At 41.1% G+C, this 18,932-nt stretch overlaps 1 pseudogene; it reads right to left on the reverse strand.

Moving 5' to 3' along the window:
• LOC149239565 (putative carboxylesterase 2) overlaps positions 1-13,523 on the reverse strand; it is a 51,211-nt pseudogene extending 37,688 nt beyond the window's left edge.
• Positions 13,524-18,932: the final 5,409 nt, after the last annotated feature.

An 18,932-nucleotide genomic window follows, 5' to 3' on the forward strand; every position in this document is an offset into this window, starting at 1 on the left:
TCAAGATCATGGGGAGCAAAACTCCAAGGATCTCTCCAACTAGACCTCTCTTATGCCACTATTTCAGTCTTTAGGAAACCAAAGAGACTGTATAGAGAAACACTTATGAAGTATGTGGTAAGTAGTGAGGAAAAGCCCCAAAACTTCCCCATCTACTCAATCCATACTGATATGGATTCTTTTATTTTGTTTAATGATGAAACAAGTCCTCCAACTGATGACAAGCCTTTGGCTTTAACACAAGAAACATGCATAAATGAGGAATCGGTTTCCGAAACCCTAGAAACTGTCACAATAGCCAATGAAACCAACATGCAAGAAAAACTTCCCCAAATAGAATATTCAAATCTGCCCAATCCTAAAATGACTGAAACTCTTAATACAAATCCCAAGCAAGAAATCACATGGTATTTAGAGTTTGATGGTTCTGTTAATAAATTAGGAGCAGGGGCAGGTGTATGGATTCATAATTCTCATAACAATCATGCAGAAGGCCATGCCTACAGACTAAATTTCAGATGCACCAACAACATGGCAGAGTACGAGGCTCTCCTTCTAGGCCTCAAACTGCTCAAAGTTCTAGGGGCTACAAAAGTGTCCATCCTAGGTGACTCTGATTTAGTCATACAACAAATGAAAGGTAACTTTGTCACTAATGACAATAGAATGAGGGCCTATAGGACTGCTGCCACTAATATACTTAATGCATTCACTGAATCCAATCTTGCCAAGATTTCGAGAGATCATAACATTCATGCACACAGCCTAGCCACTTTTGCTAGTACATGCAAGCTTCCCTTCGAGCCAAATCACCATTTCACTGCTGAGATAAAACACAGGCCTACTGTCCCAAACAATGTTAAAGATTGGCAGGTGTTCGAAAATGATGCCCAGATTAACAATTTTCTCACTCTTGAGGGTGAGTTTTCAAATATAAACATTGACATGGATGCCATGGATGATCCCCTACAGCAAACAAATGAAAATCAGCATGCTGTAACAGCTACAACAGCAAAACAAATCCTTCACCCAACCATTTTTGACAATGCAAGCATAGAACAGTTGAAACAAGAACATTTGGAAGAAATAACCAAAACAAAAGACGAGATCATTAATCTAAAGGATAACTTTCTCCTTGCTGGCTTAACTCCCTTAGAGGATATGTTTGATGCTAATGACGTCCCTAAAAAGCCTAAAATGGAACCTTTAAATGCTGCCATAGAAGAACACAACATAGGGACAACAGAGAAGCCCAAAATGATCAAATTGTCCAAAAATCTACCACCTGATCAAAAGCCCAAATATGTCGATCTGTTCAAAGAATTCCAAGATGTGTTTTCTTGGAGTTATGAGGACTCGAAGTCCTATGACATCTTAGTAATTCAACATACCATTCCCTTAAAACCAAATCAAAAGCCCTTCAAGCAGAAACTTAGAAGAATTAACCCAATGCTTCTTCCCCTGATTGAGAAGGAGGTAAAGAATATGTTTGAAGCGGGTATCATAGCTCCCATTAGATTTTCTGAATGGGTATCCAATCTTGTCCCCGCAAGAAAGAAGACAGGTGAAATTAGACTATGTGTGGACCTAAGAAATTTAAACCAAGTCTCCATAAAGACCACTACCCATTGCCAAAAATGGACCACATTCTGCAAAGAGTAGTGGGGTCATCTAGAATTTCTTTGCTAGATGGTTTTTCAGGTTTCAATCAAATACTTGTTCACCCAGATGACCAAGACAAGACAACCTTTACTACACCCTGGGGAACATTTAAGTATGTTAAAATTCCATTCGGCCTGAAAAACGCTGGCGCAACCTTTCAAAGGGCCATGGACATTGCATTTGCCAAGGAAATCCATGATTTTCTAGTTGTTTACCTTGATGACCTCACCCCTTTCTTCAAATCTGATCAAGATCACCTCAAGCACCTTAGGAAAATATTCATGACATGTAGGAAATATGGCATTTCCTTGAATCCCAAGAAGTCTCTCTTTGGCCTTGAAGAAGCCAAATTACTTGGCCATATTATCTCAAAAGATGGGATCAGAATTGATCCTGAAAGGATCCAAGCCATTCTCCAATACCCTATCCAAGAAACATTAAAGAGTTGTAAGCATTCTTTGGAAAGATCAATTTCCTAAGGAGATTTATCCCAAATCTTGCTGAACTAATAAGAATGTCAAGCAACATGTTAAAAAAGGATGCCAAGGTAAAATGGTCTCTTGAAACCAAGCAAGCTTTTGAGAGTATCAAGACTGCCTTGACTCAAACGCCTGTCCTCACTAGTCCACAATTTGACAAAGATTCTATCATTTTTTTGTTTGCATCTGAGCACACCATAGCTGTTATTCTTTTGCAAAAAGATGATCAAGGAAACGAAAAAGTAATTGCTTTTTTCAGCTGAGCCCTAAGAGATGCACCCTTGAAATACCAAATCATGGAAAAACAGGCCTATGCCCTGGTTAAGGCCATTAAAGACTTCAGAGTTTATATTCTATACTCCCATGTGATTGCCTATGTCCCAAACTCTGTTGTGAAAGACATATTAACTCAAGAGGGACTTGAAGGCAAGAGAGGCAAGTGGACTGCCAGCATTCTTGAATACGACATAGAAATAAAACCCACCAAGCTGATAAAGGGACAGGGTTTAGCCAAACTCATGTCTGAAACAAATTTTCAGGCCTTAGACATTAACCAACTGGACAATGAATAGGAGCTGGCGACTCCATAGATCAGTGAAACCTTTTTGCAAATGGCAGTGTCATCTTGCAAGGTGGAAAGGCATGGAATCTTCCATAACTCTCTCCTGTGACACTTGCCTCTCTGAATTCGACCAAGGATGAGTAAGAGATGCTCAATCTCCAAGTGGAAGCAAGGACTATCAGTGGGAGGACACTAATCGAAAACAAAGAGATGACTCATATCCCTGACAAGATGGCTATATATGGATCCCTCATCCAAGAGATCCAGAGGTTGGAATTGGGCATATTGTAAGGAATTGCTGTTAGTTTCTTGAGGTGATATCAGTGCATGTTGGGTGATCTAAGCTTTTGTGTGAGGTGAAAAGAGAACTTTTCTTGTCAAGAGGATGATGTTGGGTCAGAACAGCTGGCTGTAACTCTCTTGACTTCACTTTGATTATCAATAAAGCTATTCTTGTTTCCTTCCATCTCTTTGTGTAATCCATGTTTATGCATTTGTATGGTTAATCTATACTGACCCTAGATTATTTATATTAGTAGATCCATGTTCTTGCATAGTCTTGTGTTGTTGTGATCCCGCAGGTATTCCTTGAAGCTGGGCATACGAAAGGACAAGCATCGAAAGGCTATGAGAAGGAGGAAGAATCAAACAAGGAGTCAAGCGAAAGACAAAGGTTGGCCTCCTTATTCTTCTTCTATCTACCTATTATAAAAGGAATCAAAGTAGACTTTCTTCTGTTGTTTCTAAGGCAGCTACCATACCTTAGTGGGATAGAGCAGTTCTATATAGACACTAATCCCTGTAACAAAATGGCGACTCCGCTGGGGAGCGAATAGGTTGTTTGTTCATTTGTAATTGTTTACTTTATAAACACATAGACGGAGCCTGAAGATCAGCCATCTAGCCTTCGAACTGCATTCATTTTACAAATGCAAAGTAGATCAAAGCTGCTTCAGTCAATCTCCGGGTTGTTTATAATTTGAACATTCAATCTACAAACTCTCTACTTGTTCTTTGTGGTAGCCTTAGTAGCCTCATTTAGATCTACCCCTGATTATCAAGTTTACTGATCATCTTGTTTATGGCCAAAAACCCTGAACTGAATTGCAAATTGTGACCCGGAGCCTGTTCAAAGTCTCATCTCTGGACCAGCGCACCCTCTGTACCGTGAACCTGCACTTAAGCGCACTTCCCGAGTGGTGAACCTGCGCTGGAATGCAGATTCCCTGTGTTACAGGTGCGCTGATCAGATTGAGCCTTTGCCACTGAATATTGGTCTCCAGATTCACTTCTTTCAGTTCTATTCTTGAATTTTGCAGCCTGAGATTAGTAACCCTCTATTTTGAAACCCTTTTCCTTGTTGATATTCCAACCTCTCATGTGCGAAGAACTGCTAATGTTTTAAGTGTATTTTTATCATTTTCAGTTTCTCTTTTGCAAAAAGTAACATAATCGAGCTGTCGTCATTTGATTGGAAAGTGTCGTAACTGTCGTTTTCAGCCATAGACAACAAGCCTCCTGTTTGGTAGTCGATTATATGATTTACTGTTGCATGTGATTTGAATTGGTGTAATTTTTAAAGTGTCGAAAAGCTATTTTTCCTTTCGAAAATCGTTGAGTGTCTTTCTACCCTCACTTGTCTTTGAAAAGGAAGTTGTTAAATCGCTATCGCTTTAAAAAGTAATTCGAATTTGCACATTAAGCTTTCTTTTTATCATCCATATATTAAGAAAGTCAAAAAACAAATACATGCATGTGCATTTGCATTTAGACAGTCTGATTGGCTTGATTTAGGAAAAGTGCATTTAGTGTGTGCTCTTTGCTCTTTGTTGAAAGAAATTTGTTTATCTTTCCTTAGTAGCTAGGATTTTCATGGCATAAAAGAAGATAAAAAGTTTGTTTATCATCTTAAACTGCATTTTAGGAATTACATCTATACATCACAAGGTGAACCCCAAAAGGCAAATTTCATAAACAAGATCAACTCTAAAATAAATTGAATGAATCTAACAACGCTTTGGAACCTAATGCAACATCTAGAGGTCTAGGATAGAGACGTGTTCCGGCGTCGTTAAACGTGGTAACTATCACTTTCACTGTTGGTTGGGTGATTCCTCCACTTTGAGACGACAAGTGCCAATACGGACTTGTGCTCCCATGTACCGTCGAGTATATTTTGGGAGACCCCTATAGGCTTTATCCTTTATCCATAGGAAGCCGTGTCTGCCACCTTATCGATCGCAATGCACCGAACACATCATTTGGGAAAATTGACTGTCGTACCGTAAAACGTATTCTGCAATTTTGCGATTGGTCTAGTACACCCTCTACCTAGATCTCCAGAGCAGTCCCTTTCGTTCCTTTTCAGACTCCTTAACAGAAAAGGTCCATCTGAGCACTTGTCACTTCAGGCTCATTAAAAATCGAAGGAGACTAGTGTCATCTTTTGTTTTTTCTCAACTCTTTAAAATTGAAAAAATAAGTTGTGTCAAAGCGTCTAAAATTTATTTAATTCGGAAATATACTTCCCCTTTTATTGTTAGTTGATCGAGTAATCCGCAATCGTGGAAGAAAGTTAATTGAAACCCCGTCGTTCACGGAGGCTGACGATTCAACCGTCTTTGTCCCTAGAATTGAAACTATTGCGGACAAAACGAACTCGTTTAGCAGGTTCCAAATCTCCTGGTAAAGTTAGAACAAGTGTTCTGACCACATCAGAGATTCCGGTTACTCCAAACATTTCTGTTATCCCTGCCTTTACAAAAGAAGTTCAGCAACCATAGAAGGATAGTACCCCTGATCCTAGTTTGAGGGTAAACACTTGTGTCACTGAACCAGTTTCGGAGAGTGTTGTTCCCCGAACATCTGTCGTTGCAGATTCCATACCTTCTTCGGCACCAGAAATATTTTATGGACCTGACGGTCTACCTCTTCCGCCTGGTTTGATTGCTATAGAAGAGATAGTAGAGGATCTTCCATCCAGTACTCCATCGCAATTTGGGGTCAGGATCACTCTGTATCATTCTTCGTCAGAAATTAGACCACCACTATCGGAAGCTCCTGTAGAATCTCTAGGTAATCTTTTGGATAGACTAGAAATGTCTGAACAATCGTCAACATCTAGGACTGTATCATCCAATATAGCGACGACCGAACTTCCCGCTGTCACTCCAACGATGTTCGCCGACATACCATCTGTTCCGACTAGCTCTCAGTCACTAGAGGAAGCCCAACCAAGGGCCGTGTCGGCAGTATGGTCTGTTCCTGTTTGTTCATCTGGGATAGTATCAGGAAACTCTTATGTTGGATCTCAACAGATTGATTTTTCAAGGGATCAATTTGGGCAGTCCGCGCCTCAAGGGAAAATTATTCCTTTGAGTACTGGGCTACCACCGTAAGGGGGGCAGTATGCCTTTACATTGTCTTCTGCGGGAGGACAACCATACGGGAGTTCGCAACAAGATCTAGGTTATAACGGAATTATGTCTAGTGGTTGGGTACCGACACTACCTCAACGACCAAGCATTGTATATTCGATGCAACAATGTTTACTTATGTCAAACATTCCAACTACACTAGCTATTGTGACAGTATCGCAAGTACAAATGCTGCCTGTTGTATGCCAACCTCAAGTATCTTAGGTTATGTTGCAACAACCGTTTAACCCTGCAACTCAACCACAATCGCCAACTAGTGGAATGACACAGGCCCAATTGGGTACAGTTACCCCTCATCTTGGTCAAACGGTCAGCATCGGGCAACAGCACATGGTATCACAACCATGGCTGGTGCAATACCAACAACCGCAATTCCAACAAGTATACCAAGGATCTGAGAAACAAATCTTTGCAAATAGTGGGCAACCGTATATTCAAAACGGTCAAAACCAATCATTTTATAAGGATTATGCCACCAAACTTACCAGAGTTATCAGCATCAAATGCATTATGTCAGTATGCAAAGACCAACGGCTCAGGCGATTCCATCTTATCCTGGGTATGCTTCGCCTAACCTAAATCAACAGTTACCATTCGTGGCAACTTTAGAGTTACCAGATCTAAACCGGTTAGCAAACGATCCAATCGCTTATGCCCCTTGGTGGCCCACGATTCCACATAAGCTTCCATCAGATATTCCTAAATTTAATGGAAATCTGGGTGAAGATCCATCGAATCACGTGATGACTTTTCATCTATGGTGTTCATCGAACACTTTAAACGATGATTCAATTAGGCTTCGCCTTTTCCAGAGGACTCTAACTGGTCTAGCAGCAAAATGGTATATCGAATTGCCCAAAGCTTCGTTTGACAACTTCAGTACCCTAGCAACGACCTTTTTAACCCATTTTCAGTTACCAATCAGGTACGAGACAGGAACAGAACTCCTTACCAACTTCAAGCAAACGACCGCTACTCACATATCTGATCATATTCATGAGTGGCGACGTCGTCGCAGAATGGTAAAAACATATGTTCCTAATCAGCTTTTAGCTGAATGGTTTATTAAGTCTTTGTTACCTTCTATTACAGAAGATGTAGCAAAAGGGGGGGTCATCATAGAAGAGCAAGTTATTTCTCGTGCACAGTATCTGGACTTGATTTATACTCAGTCTGGCATGCTCTATGATAAAATACCTGATGCACCTAGACCAGAATTCTCTTTTCCTCCGCCACCTAAATCAAACAATGACTCTCATGCTGGCAACGGTGTGATTGGCATAACAGACGCGAAATCGACAAAGGCCACATCAAAAAAGGCTCGTAAGAATTCAAGTCAAAATGCAGATGAACTTCTTGCCTTGGAAGTTAATGTCGTCTCATCAGACAAAGGCAAAGAAACCAAGCAACCAGGGGGCAAGAAGAACTACAAAGGGAAGAAGAAAAAACAGGGATCATCATCACCTGAAAAATCTTCTGCAAACCAACCTGGAAGGGGGAAACCAAAAAATCCATGTTTTATATGCGATGAGGATCATTGGACACAAAATTGTCTGCTCAGAGCTGAAGTTAAAAAATTATTTAAGGATTCAAAAGACTTCTGCAGTGCTAACTGATTTGTTCCCAAATCCAGGAACAAATCTGGTTGCTAATGAAAATTCTTCCCCGTCCCAAGTACTGATGTTGTTGATTTCGAAACATCAAAATGATGCTTTAATATCGACAAGGAACAAAGATTATGGAAATCCACAGATGTCGAACAACAAGGATAGAGATCAACCGAGTAGTTCGACAACAACTTCGACAGAAGTTGTGCCACCCATAATTCCAGAGCTGACAATAAGACTGCCTAAGGGAGTAGTACACAAATCGACATTTAATCCTCGTGCAAGAGTTGCACAACATTATAATATAGTGGAAGATTTGGCCCAATCGCCATCCGCAATGTCGACTCTTGAGGTACTACAAAATTGCCCATCCCAAAAGCAAGCTTTATTATTAGCCATAGGTGGGGTAGACCCAAAGGATTCCAATATTGTATCTTTTAACCATGAAGGATACAATCCACAGTTACCAGCTCAACTAGCTTTCCTTATACAAGTGAAAGCCCTCAACAAGACTGTTCATCGAACAATTATTGATGAGGGGGCATCTACATGTATCATGTCGATGAGTTGCTGGAAAACTTTAGGATCTCCAACCTTGTCGAGATCATCGACGACACTAAAAGCATTTGATGGACGAACATATACCCCGTATGGTATTCTAAGTAACTTGCAAGTTGAACTAGGAGGAAAAACAGTAGAAATAGATGTTGAAGTGATCGACGGAAACCTCGATTACAACATCCTACTAGGGAGGCCATGGATATATGCTATGGCTGCCGTTGTATCGACCTACTTTAGGAAGATTGCATTTCCTTATCAAGGAACTGTGACAATCATCGATCAACAAACTTTCCTTCTGAACGGTTCCCAAGTTACGGGAAGCATTCCAATGATCCATGGAAGCAATAATTCGCTTCAAAATATCGGAGTAGGCCTGCTAAAAGACCCTGTGTTAATGGGTACTTTCACCCTCCCGCCTCCAATCAATCTGGCAGAAGTCGCGTCCGTAGGAACTTGCAATATGATTTCTTCCATTCCGAAGTTTTCAGAAATCGATATAAACATGGGTCATACAATGGTGTTGCCTCCAAGCCCAATAGAAGTATTATAGCAATCAATGTTTCTAGCATGGAAGGCAAACACAAATCAACGCTCGTCGAGCGTTTGGGTAGATAGGTCTGGACGATATGGAACCCCTTTAGATCCTTGGTCAAAAGTGTATAACACCGATGAAGGAATCCTTCAATCGATGGAAATTGAAGGGGGTCCATGGAAAGATTACCACCATCGTTCCCTTCTTCTTGATTATGAAGAAGATACTCCAAATGACCTATATCATCCTTCAGTTTTTGATTTTCTATCAAATACTGTAAACACGGTGGATTCCGAGCGAAACTTGTCCAGTATTGAAGAGACAACTGCCATCAATATCTCAGCCAAAACAAATGTTGTAGAGAATATTTATGTTGGCAAAGGTTGTTCTCCTTCAGAGCTGGAAATATATAACGCTCTTTTTCGCAAATTTAGAGATGTCTTTGCTTGGTCATATGATGAAATGCCAGGCATTGACTCAAGTATCGTTGAACATGAGATAAAGATGTATCTGGATGTCAAACCAGTACGACAACAGCCCTGGCAGGTGCACCCCAAGAAAGCCGCTGCCATTAAATCTGAAGTTGAAAAACTTCTACACGTTGGTTTCATTTATCCAGTTCCCCTAACCGATTGGGTATCGAACATTGTTCCTGTTATGAAGAAACAAGGAACAATAAGAGTGTGCATCGATTACAGAGATGTAAATCAAGCTTGTCCAAAAGACAACTATCCTACACCTTTTATCGACCAGATAATTGATGAATGCGCCGGATGTGAAATCTTTTCATTTATGGATGGATTCTCCGGGTATAATCAAATCAATATCCGCCCATAGGACCAGTCAAAGACTGCATTCATCTGTCCGTGGGGCACATTCGCATATCGAAAATTACCCTTTGGTTTAAAGAACGCGGGGGCAACATTTCAAAGGGCAATGAATTATGCCTTCCATGACATCAAAAACATCATTCAACCATATCTTGACGACCTTTCGGCTCATTCGCGAAAGCGGACCGGTCATCCGCAACATTTAAGAGCAATATTTCTGCGTTGCCGACACTACAAAATACGACTCAATCCACACAAATGCGTGTTTTGTGTTAGTTCTGGTCGTTTTCTCGGCTTTGTAGTCTCGAAGGACGGGATTCGTCTCGACCCTTGTAAGGTTCAGGCAATAATAAATTTTCCTCCACCTTCAAACGTGCTTCAGATACAGAAACTACAAGGGAAAGCAAACTTTCTGAGGAGGTTCATACCAAATTATGCTTATTGAAAAAGGAGGTGCCCTTTGAATGGGATCAGGTTGCGCAAGCTTCCTTTGATGTTTTGAAAGAAGCTCTGATAAACGCATCATTAATGTATGCACCAGACTATCAAAAAGACTATAACCTGTATCTAGCTGCAGCGGATACAACCATAGCCATGGTTTCAGTTCAAGAGGACAACGGAATTGAACATCCTATATATTATTTAAGTAGAAACTTAAATGATACAGAAAGAAAATACTCTTATGTTGAAAAGCTTGCATTAGCAGCAGTTCAAGCGATACAGAGGTTTCGACATTACGTCCTCTTTCGAAAAACTACCATTCTGTCAGATTGCAACCCCATGACTTACATATTGTCGCGACAGTTGCTGGGGGGAAAATATTCAAAATGGATAGCAATTCTACAAGAGTTTGATCTAGAATTTGTAAAATCCAAATCAAAGAAATCCCTTGTCTTCGTAGAGTTATTATGCGATCTCCCATCATTATCCAACGATGACACATCAGAAGATAAAATCGTGGATGAATCTTTGTTTCTGATATCTTCAAGCAATCCGTGGTATGGAGATATATTAATCTATCTCCAAACCTAAAAATATAGGCCTAATACCTCCAGATCTGAAAAAAAAAACGTATCAGATACCAATCCAAAGGCTACATGATCGTCAGTAATACGCTTTACCGTCGCGGTATCGATATAGTTCTAAGGAGATGCCTCACCCATGAGGAGGCAAAAAAGTCCTGAATGAGTGCCATTTAGGCGCATGCGGTGGACATCAATCAGGTTACGCAACAACACAGAAAAATTTGCAAACAGGATACTTCTGGCCAACAATGTTTAAAGATTGCATAACAGCGGTCAGAAGTTGCCATAACTGTTAAATTTTCGATAGCAAAACAAGAAAACCACCTTCATTACTACAGCCGATAGTTGTTTTTGGGCCTTTCGCCAAATGGGGCATCGATTTCATGACATGTAACCCCACCTCGACTGGGGGGCATGGGTATATAATAGTCGCAGTCGACTATTTTACCAAATGGCCTGAGGCGATGCCTACATTAAATAACACTGGTGAAACAACTGCCCTTTTCTTTTTCAATCATGTAGTCGCCCAATTGGGCGTACCACAGGCCATAGTCACAGATCATGGATCGCATTTTCGCAATCACATGATGATCGAATTAGCTGCCAAATTGGGGTTGTCACACGACAGCTCTTCTCCATATTATCCGCAAGCCAATGGACAAGTTGAAGCGATCAACAAAGTCCTGAAGTGCATGCTGCAAAGGATGATTGGAACTCACAAAAGAAGTTGGCACCTAATCCTGTACTCAGCTTTGTGGGCATACCGAACATCAGTAAGAAACGCAACCAGGTTCACACCTTTCAAATTGGTGTATGGCCTGAAAGCAATCTTACCAATTCAATGTGAAATCTCGTCCCTCAAACTCGCAATCGATCTTCTCCCGGAACTTCAGATGAAGAGGCTCGTTTCTTGGAATTAATCCGATTGAATGAAACCCGTCGTGACGCTGCATTGGTTAACGAAGCTCATAAGAAACAAGTCAAAGCACAGTTCGACAAAAATGTCAAACCCCGTGTCTTCTCAGAAGGAGATCTGGTCTTGCTGTATGACCAAGCGTCCGATAAATTGGGAGCAGGAAAATTCGAGTCTTTATAGATAGGCCCATATATTGTTAAACGAGTGTTAGCAAAAGGCGCCTACAAGTTAATGGATTATGATGGGATTCCGCTGGCACAACCTCGCAACGGGTTGTATCTTAAGCGTTACTATGCATGATTCAGTATAGTAACCTACCTGCTTTTGTTTATTTTTGTTTTTACTAAAGTTTTGGTTTTGGTCAAGTAATCCACTTTTACATTTGTTACAGATGTCAAATCCATTGGAATCATGGGTTGGGTACACTGACGAAGCAAGTCGTAGTTCGCGGAACCTATCTTCTGCGGCCTGGGCCATTTTTGATCCAAGCGGCGAGTTGGTGAGTTTCAGAGGGGTATGTATTGGTCGATCAACAAATAACATCGCTGAGTATAGCGCGTTGATAGAACTTCTCTCTAATGCCATCATGCATGGCATACGCCGACTGACTGTCAGGCTAGACTCACAACTCGTCATACTACAACTTACTGGTATATACTCTGTCCGGAACCCAGCTATCTATTGCATGTTCCTAAGAGTTAAGATTTTGGAAAGGCAATTTGATTTTATTCAATATCAACATATTTCCAGAAACTTAAATACATTAACTGACTCATTGGCAAATTATGTATTAGATAGACATCTACAACATTTGTAAAAGAAGCATTTCATCAATATTTGCATATGGAACAATAACACTTAACCAAAATAAAACTCCGAAAATCAAAAATATATATATACATCTGTTTATGGTTCACATATAATGTTCTGTAACCAAGACAAAATTGGTCAAATGACCCAAAACTCAAAATGCTAGGGGGCACCCTAGTCTAATGATGCTCATGATAACAAGTCACTGCCTACGCAATCATGCATAGAAGCCGAGTCCATCGACGCGGCACACTGGTAGTATGTCGCTACAACATCAAAGGGAGTTCGTCGGTCCTCACGTCGGGAATTCCAAGAGTGAGACCCTCGATTTGATCCTGCAATGCTGAAAGAGTCTCGGCCACATTAAGGTCGCGAAGAATAGCTCTTCCGGCTGCCTCTCCTCCTGGTGCGGCAGCTGGTACTCTCGGGCACACTACTGGCCGAACGGGACCAAAATCTGCAAGAGCACACGAGTTTTAATCAAGTATTGATAGAATAAAGCACAAGAACATTATAAAAGCAGAACAATAAATAGGAAATGGTCAAAGAAGTTACCAATGGCACCCCACTGTTCACCAGTAGGCAGTACTAAATCTAGATCACCCCGAAAATCCATACCAGCGTATGGATACTCAGAATAAAACATCTCCTGACGATCAAACCACCCGAAGAATGTATCAGAAAAAGAAATCAGATATTGACCGGCATGTCGAGACATGTGGTCAACCCATCTCTGCATCTGTGGTTCGGTCGGTGGAGGTAAACTGAGAGCAATGTACTGCGGCTGCATCATGGGTATCCTCTCCAAGGAAAAAGCGACCAAAATAGAACCACATCCAAAGTTCTTCAACCGACCACTTTTCACCTTGGTCAGCTGTTCTTTAATCACAGAAAGTACTGCATCGCACCAGTTGAACACTTTCGGTTCAAGACACTCCAGGGCGTACTGCATATAGGATCGGTTGGCCGCATGAACTGACGCACTACCAGCCATCCTACCAATGGTAAACAGAATGGTCCTCAGGGGCCTGTCAGTGACATTGGATGATGATCTTGTCGTCTTTACCCGGCTGAGATCTGTCCCTACAGTACCGGCGAACATAGTCTCTCACGGAATCACCCCCATGGGCTGAACCGGATAAGGAGATGGGGGCACCCCGCCTCAATAAACCGGTCAAAAAGTAGATGTCCTCCACAGTTAAGGCGATAGATTTTCCCCTAATCTGGAACACCTGGTTGGTAGGATCTCAAGCGTCAAGAAGATACTGCAGCAAGTTGATCTGTTGTCTCATGCTAGAGATACGGAAGAACTTCAGTAGGCCACAGTTCCGCAATGCATTCACAGTGACCGGATCATGTAAAGCAATTAGATCTTCCTCTTCATGCTCACATTCTTGCCATGTGATAGTCATCTTGCTCCGATGAATCTCTGAAAACAAACAAGAGAGGAGTTAGGTTTCAATTTGGAGAGAAACAGGCAAAAATTTCCCATGAAAAGCTGTGCAAAAAAGATTCTTCTGTGCACCCAGCACACCTCTGACAGTGTTCTGGGTGCGTTTAAGGTCAATTTGATAGTATACTGGCCAACTTCCAGCTCACCTTTCGATACAGGAAGGGTGCGCTGGAGCCAGAACGCTTTTCTCAAACCCCAGGGGCTCAGAAAAGCAGGAAATCAAGCACAAAATGGAAAATAGGAAGGATGAAATGAAAGAGCTAAGGGATAGCTCCTACCTGGTCCAAACGACGCCGAAAATCGTCCACAGGATCTCCCGGAATCAGCTGATGAAAATTGAGAGGGAAAGCACCTCCAAAGCTCCAACAGACCAAAGTTCAAATGAAAATGGTAAAATGAGAGGTAAGAGAACACTTTTAAATTGCTTGTACATATTTCGAGTAAGATATTAGTGTCCTAGTTCATTTTCATATATTTTTCATTTCTAACTAATCTGGTGAAGCGGTTAAGCATGCAGTATGATCCTTTGAAAGAACAAAGCTACTTTATGGTAAAATAAAAAACGACCATTGTATCGAGCAGTTTTGATGTGGACTTCATGCTCGTTAAAAAATAAATATAAGCAATGAGCACATGTTCCCCCAGAGTTCAAGCTCATCGATAAAAAATGAACCAATTTCCGGTAAATAACCTTGTGAATGTAAGATTTCAGCCTTTTAAAGCCTTGGGCATGTTTGCACCACCACCTCCACTTTTCAAATTGGCCGATCATTCACCTCCATTTGATTGTTTACCCATTTTGAGGAACAGCTGCGAAGAGTGATCATTTTAGCCATCCTTGTAACACTGTCGTGATTGGAAAATTCCAAGCCTTACCTGGAATCAGCTGCTACCCATTTCATCACTCGTTCCTCAAAAGACGAGTCTTCTTTAAGCTCTTTTCAGCTGACTCGGAAAATATGAAAAGATTGCCGAGCTATTGGCCTCTCCAACTCATTAAAGTGACCGGAAGTGCTATCCCTCCTTTAGATTTTAATCTTTTTGGACTTGAGGGATCATTACACAAAAAGATCGAGCGCTTTTTTTGTTCGGCTCGTTAAAAGGATTGAAAATCCATCCTTTCTATATTGTTTTATACTTTTTCGGACTTAAGTGATTAGATGACGAAAAAGGAATATTGGAGTTTCCTTTACGTACCTTTTCAGACTCTCTAAAATTGAAAAGGACTGAGTTATCTTTGTCGTTAAACTCGTTAAAAAACATAATAGCGACAAACTTGTCTGTGGCAGGCAAGAACAAGTTTCACTATCGCTAAGCTCGGTAAAACAAAGCGATGGGTTTGCCCGAAGGGCAAATTATAGAACAAGCATATGTTATCCTCCTCAAGCTTGATAAAAATAAAGAGGTACTAGTCAACAATGACTGGGGAAAAATTGGGAAGAAAACTTGAAGAAACTTTGTTGGTAGCAAGTCGCTCTTGAACATGACACTTTCACTCCGCGTCCATGTCGGGTTGGTTTGTTCCATTCACCGGTCACATCACCATGGTCATTCACACCATCCACATTTGGGGTTAATGCTACCAATCCATTGTGTCAAGTGTCGCCGATATGTTCAAGAGAAGTCATTAAGAGAATTCACCGAGTCCACCCACCACAATACATCTATACTCCATCCTTTCATGACCACCATCCTGAACCTTATATCATCAGACAGTTTTCACCTCCATGAAAATCATTTGCTCCTTTCCATGTCATTGATGTGGGATTCATTAAGGCCCTCCTATGATGGATCACTTCTTGTCGACATCAGCTCATTATCCAAGAAGTCGATCTAGGAATAACCCCTTCAGTACTTTGGGACTTGCATGCCTTAATGGCAAGTTTCTCACTTCCGGCGAAAGGTTTACACCATTGGCCTTCAACCAAAATATTTTGCGTGGTGTTCGACGCCAAGTCATTTATTCACACCACGTAGATTGTACTGCAGTACCTTGAGGGTCATCATCATTATCAGTGATTCCTCTCGCGCCTGTTAACAGCTTACATTATTGGCTGGTAATCAGGCGATGTCTTTCCATGTTCAACTCCAAAACATTTTTCACATGGATCGACTTGTACTTTGAGTGAAGATCGGAAGAGATTGAAGACCCCGGATCTAGTTTCATCCATCCGGGTTGCGATATATATTCAGGAAAATAAAAACATCAAATGTACAGCATTACAGCACAGATAATCATCCAAACAAAAGGATGATGGCTCTACCAGAATCATCAGTCTATTTTCAGACAATTATCTATCCTATGTACATGAGAATGAATTTATAAAGCTGAGCATGGGAATGCCCACCTCAGCTAGATCATGAAAATGTTATGAAGATAATGTATTGTGTTGTATCTTATTACAGGTCTCCTCTTGGCTCGAAAGAACTCCGGATCCTCATTATAAAGCATTTCACCCGACTTTTAAAAAAAGAAAAAATAACGACCTCATGCTTTACGGGGAAACTGTTATAGATATTTTTGGGCCCTACAACCCCAAACAATAAATATCCATAAACTGAGGGCTCCTAAGTCCCTAAAAGTGTTGTTTCAACCCCTAAAGGAACAAGGTCAAATGATTACAGCTCCTCCAAGAAGTTCTCCATAAAAAACTGCTTAGAATGGGTCAATTTAAGATCAGAGCACTTGCTCCATGGTCAAGGTGCGCTTAAGCCCACCTAAATACACTGTGGGGGTGCGCTTAAGTGTAGGGAACCCTTCTATGGGGTGCGCTTAGTGGGAAAGAGACAAATGGCAGTGTCATCTTGCAAGGTGGAAAGGCATGGAATCTTCCATAACTCTCTCCTGTGACACTTGCCTCTCTGAATTCGACCAAGGATGAGTAAGAGATGCTCAATCTCTAAGTGGAAGCAAGGACTATTAGTGGGAGGACACTAATAAAAAACACAGAGCTGACTCATACGCCTGACAAGATGGCTATATATGGATCCCTCATCCAAGAGATCCAGAGGTTGGAATTGGGCATATTGTAAGGAATTTATGTTAGTTTCTTGAGGTGATATCAGTGCATGTTGGGTGATCTAAGCTTTTGTATGAGGTGAAAAGAGAACTTTTCTTGTCAAGAGGATGATGCTGGGTCGGAACAGCTGGTTGTAACTCTCTTGACTTCACTTTGATTATCAATAAAGCTATTCTTGTTTCCTTCCATATCTTTGTGTAATCCATGTTTATGCATTTGTATGGTTAATCTATACTGACCCTAGATTATTTATATTAGTAGATCCATGTTCTTACATAGTCTTGTGTTGTTGTGATCCCGCAGGTATTCCTTGAAGCTGGGCATATGAAAGGACAAGCATCGAAAGGCTGTGAGAAGGAGGAAGAATCAAACAAGGAGTCAAGCGAAAGACAAAGGTTGGCCTCCTTATTCTTCTTCTATCTACCTATTATAAAAGGAATCAAAGTAGACTTTCTTCTGTTGTTTCTAAGGCAGCTACCATACCTTAGTGGGATAGAGCAGTTCTATATAGACACTAATCCCTGTAACATTTACAGATGTCAAGAAGTTTTCCACCTCATGCCACAATTGCCAAATCTTTGAAGGAAAAAGAAAGCTTTTGCCTTTGCCCCTTAATCCCATCTCAACTGAAAATCCTTTTCAACAATGGGGTCTTGACTTCATTGGAGAAATCCACCCCTCTTCGTCAGGCCAGCATAAGTGGATTCTAACAGCCATAGACTATTTCACCAAGTGGATTGAAGCCATCCCATGTAGGCAAGCCAATGACTCCACCATCATCCAATTCCTTGAGTCCGATATCCTTTCTAGATTTGGCTGCCCTGAGAAAATCATCACTGACAACGCCGCTGCTTTCAAATCAAAGAAGATGATCAATCTCTGTCATAAATTTCACATCACCTTGGGCCACTCTACAGCCTATTACCCTCAAGGCAATGGCTTGGCCGAATCATCCAACAAAAGTCTCATCAACATCATAAAGAAAATGTTGGAAGAAAACAAAAAGAACTGGCATAAAAGGCTCACAAATGCCTTGTGGGCAGACAGACTTTCCACCAAGAGATCCATTGGTATGAGCCCTTATGAGCTAGTATATGGCATGGAGGCCATATTTCCTTCACCCTTGGGGATTCCTACTATCAAGCTGTTATAGGAAATTCAGGCTGAACCAAATGACATTCAACGAAGAATCAACCAGACCATCCATCTTCAGCAGGCCAAAGAGCAAGTGTATGACAGAGCCCAAATCTTGCAGGAGAAGCTCTAAAGGATGTTTGAGAAGAGAGCCAAAGCTAAAGATTTTTGCCTTGGCAACAAAGTTCTAAGGTGGGATTCACGAAGAGAGGACAAGGGAAAACATGCAAAATTTGACTTTCTGTGAAAAGGTCCATTTGTTATCAGCGTTGTGCAAGGCAATAACACATATTTTCTCAAGTCTACAGATGGCAGCGCAGCTGAAGAAGGCCCTGTAAATGGCCGAATGTTAAAGCATTACCTTGATCCAGTTTTTTGAGAAGTAACATACCTGTGTATACTTGTATATAAATGATTGTATATATCACCAGTTTTGTTTTTATGACTAAATAAGCAATCCGATTGCTCCAGTTTTGTATCCAGTTTTGTTCCCCGCTTTTGTGTTTATTTCAAAAAACAGGCTCTCATGTAGAAGTAAATTTGATGATAGAGCACGCAGAAGAAAGCAGGCGGTGCTGCTGTTGTGTAAAAATTCAATTTTGAGAATGTTGTTTCAGGTTTCAGAGGTTTCAAATCATTTTTGTAGAAGAAGTTCCAGTCTACAGCAACAATAAAAGATCAAGGCAGTCTGACCTGCTATTCTTGGCTTTTCACAAGGAGAGGCCATCCCCAAGTGGAGCCACTATTAGCCTCCTGTTGCAACAGGTGTTCATTTTTCATGATTGACAGTTTTACATGCCAAATATGTCATTCTTTGCATGCTGCAATGCTCCATATTTGCTACAAGATGACCAAAGGAATATTCATGAGAGTGTGCTAGACTAAGTGCCACTGCTGTATACCA

The sequence above is a fragment of the Pinus tabuliformis genome, chromosome 8 (assembly GCF_031772625.1).
Source record: "Pinus tabuliformis cultivar Carrire ecotype Pingquan chromosome 8, CPIR1, whole genome shotgun sequence".
Classification (NCBI taxonomy): Eukaryota; Viridiplantae; Streptophyta; class Pinopsida; order Pinales; family Pinaceae; genus Pinus; species Pinus tabuliformis.